We start from the raw sequence: 2,548 nt of genomic DNA, 5'->3' as shown, positions 1-2,548 counted from the left end.
CATAGGAGCACTTCAACTATGAGAGATGGGGGGGGGGGGGGGGGGTCCAGGAAATCACATTGTAGGGTTTTCAATCAATTTGCAAGTTCTGGTGGCAATGAAGTATTTGGTCAATACCAAAGTGAGGGAGGTCAGACGTCTTCTCCAAGTCTTCACCCCCTGCTGGTGTTTTGGCTCGTTCCTCCATGCAGACCTCCTCCAGAGCAGGGATGTTGTGGGGCTGTCGCTGAGCAACACCGACTTCCACCTCCTCCAAAGATTTTCTATGGGGTTGAGGTTTGCAGACTGGCTGGGCCACTCCAGGACCTTGAAGTGCTTCTTAGGAAGCCACTCCTTTGTTGCCGGACGGTGTGTTTGGGATCATCGTCACGCTGGAAGAGCCAGCCACGTTTCACCCTCACTGCCTTGCTGATGGAAGGAGGTTTCACTCAAATCTCAGGATCCATGGCCCCCTTCATTCTGTCCTTTACACGGATCAGTCGTCCTGGTCCCTCTGCAGAACAACAGCCCAAAGCCTGGTGCAGGGCTACTGGTTTGTTTCTGGTGTCCTTTGCCAGCTCTTTGGTCTTGGCCATAGTGGAGGTTGGAGGTTGTGGACAGGTGTCTTTGATACTGATAACGAGTTCTAACAGGTGCCATTAATACAGGTAACGAGTGGAGGACAGAGGCGCCTCTTGAAGAAGTCCAGAAATCTTGCTTGTTTGTAGGAGACCAGATACTTTTTTTTACCCAGGAATTTACCAATTAACTCAATAAAAACCCTACAATGTGACTTCCTGCCCCCCCCCCCCCCCGTCTCTCATAGTTGAAGTGTTCCTACGATGAAAGTTACTCTCATGCTTTAAGTGGGAGAACTAGAACAGTTGGGGGCTGACTGAATACTTTCTTGCTCCGCTGAATGTATTTAAGCTTTCATTCCCTCAGGAGAGGCTGGATTGACAGATGCAGCCACAGCCACCATTGGTACCTTGCAGCTCGAATCTATACGCTTCATCTACACATGGGGTCAAAGGGCAAGAGCACGCATTTTTGGATTATTTTTCAACAATAAACGAATGATTAATCAGTTATTTTACGCTTGTACATGAATTAAAATGCAAACATGAAACGCAGGTTCTACAGGGTTATTTGCATTCATGAGAGTCAGATGAAACTCACTTTCAGTGATGGATGATGAAACAGTGAAGTGTAAACTCAGGTCATCCATCCAGTGTAGCAGCAGTTAAGGCAAACCCACGCTTCCTTTGGAAAAACAAATTTGTCTTCAGTGGCATTGTGACATAACTTTTGAATATTACTGATATCAAGATTTATTGGTTTTAAATAAAATATTACTGGCAAACAAATTTGTAAGGCTTGTGTGCTGTGATCAGCCCAAACTCCACCCAAGAACTCGCTTGCCTGAGGCCAGCCAATGGATTATGAAACTCAACATTATTAGATAACTGCAGATGGACGGTGCGACCACGCTGAACATGTGACATGTTCTAAATGTAACAATGAACAATGTAAAACCCCAAACACAGGGAAGCCTTGAAGAACTTTCTGTATCCCTGTGTATTGATACTGGCCTGAAATCACCGACTAGCAAGTCTGAAAAAAACTGATGAACAGTAGTTTTTTTTCCTGGTACGCAGGTTCACATTCTCAAAGGTTACTTCTCCAAGAACATCTTGTTTCATGAGTACAGTATTATGGTCGGCCCACTGAGTGTTTTATATTAACTTAAGAATGTCTGACTTCTTCTTCATCTCCTTTTGCACTTGCTTTTGTTAGGCGCTTTCCAATGTTACATTCATTAGATTGTGATAGTTAAATCTACTACTGACGTAGAGCTTCAGCGTGTAGGTCGAGTCCTCTGCCCAGCCACTCGTTTGCCACCTTCTGGAGGGCGTGAGGAACAAATCTACAAGTCAACTGTTTTCCACTCGGACCATTTTACAAGAGGGCTTCCGGTAATATTTTTCTCGCTGGATGACGATGGCTTTCCCAGAGTTTGTATCGGAGTAAACTACCCGGTAAGACCCTAAATAATTGACAAAAGACGAGCACAGTCCAAGTTCGTTCACAGCATTGCTCGCTTCAGCAAAAGACGATAAATGAGGCGGAGACTTCCGCGTCGCAACCAAAGCGTCACACCGTGAAAGTTGATGCTTTGAAACGATAGAGAGGCTTGAGTGTGTTAAACTAACATAGAGAATAACACTGCAATCTCTCTCTCTCTATCCATATCTATATATATCTATGTATGTAGATATATATAGATATATATATACACATAATATAATATAAATAATGGAACGGCTGCTCATTGCTGTGGGGTTGTGCAGCCTCCAGCTAATATGCTAGCAGAGCCCCGTCGGTTGTTGGCCAGAAATGTCTTTGCCCTGCGTTCGGTTGGAGCAGGACTCAATGGAAACAGGAACCATCATTTATGTTTGCCTCAGGTGATATAGTTGAAAAGTACCCCTGAACTATGTTACCTGAAGAAAAAAAAAAAAAAATATATATATATATATATATATATAATATATATATATATATATTA

The 2,548-nt window shown here is 43.6% G+C and overlaps 1 protein-coding gene across 5 annotated transcripts in view; it reads left to right on the top strand.

Moving 5' to 3' along the window:
• Positions 1-1,876: 1,876 nt before the first annotated feature.
• The window catches only part of znf408 (zinc finger protein 408), a 23,077-nt gene continuing 22,405 nt past the window's right edge, over positions 1,877-2,548 (top strand). For 3 of the 5 annotated variants that reach the window (XR_015119245.1, XM_086224393.1, XM_086224363.1), the window contains exon 1: positions 1,928-2,018. The gene's annotated coding sequence lies outside the window, so the exon portion shown is untranslated. Of the gene's footprint in view, positions 2,019-2,548 lie in introns of all 5 variants that reach the window. The other 2 variants (XM_086224371.1, XM_086224385.1) reach the window with 2 other exon arrangements.

Source organism: Aulostomus chinensis, chromosome 2 (assembly GCF_037954235.1).
Source record: "Aulostomus chinensis isolate RoL2024-O1b breed Wild chromosome 2, RoL_Achi_v1.0, whole genome shotgun sequence".
In the NCBI taxonomy this organism is placed as follows: domain Eukaryota; kingdom Metazoa; phylum Chordata; class Actinopteri; order Syngnathiformes; family Aulostomidae; genus Aulostomus; species Aulostomus chinensis.
The sequence above is the reverse complement of the archived record's forward strand: the minus strand, read 5'-3'. Positions and strand labels throughout refer to the sequence as shown.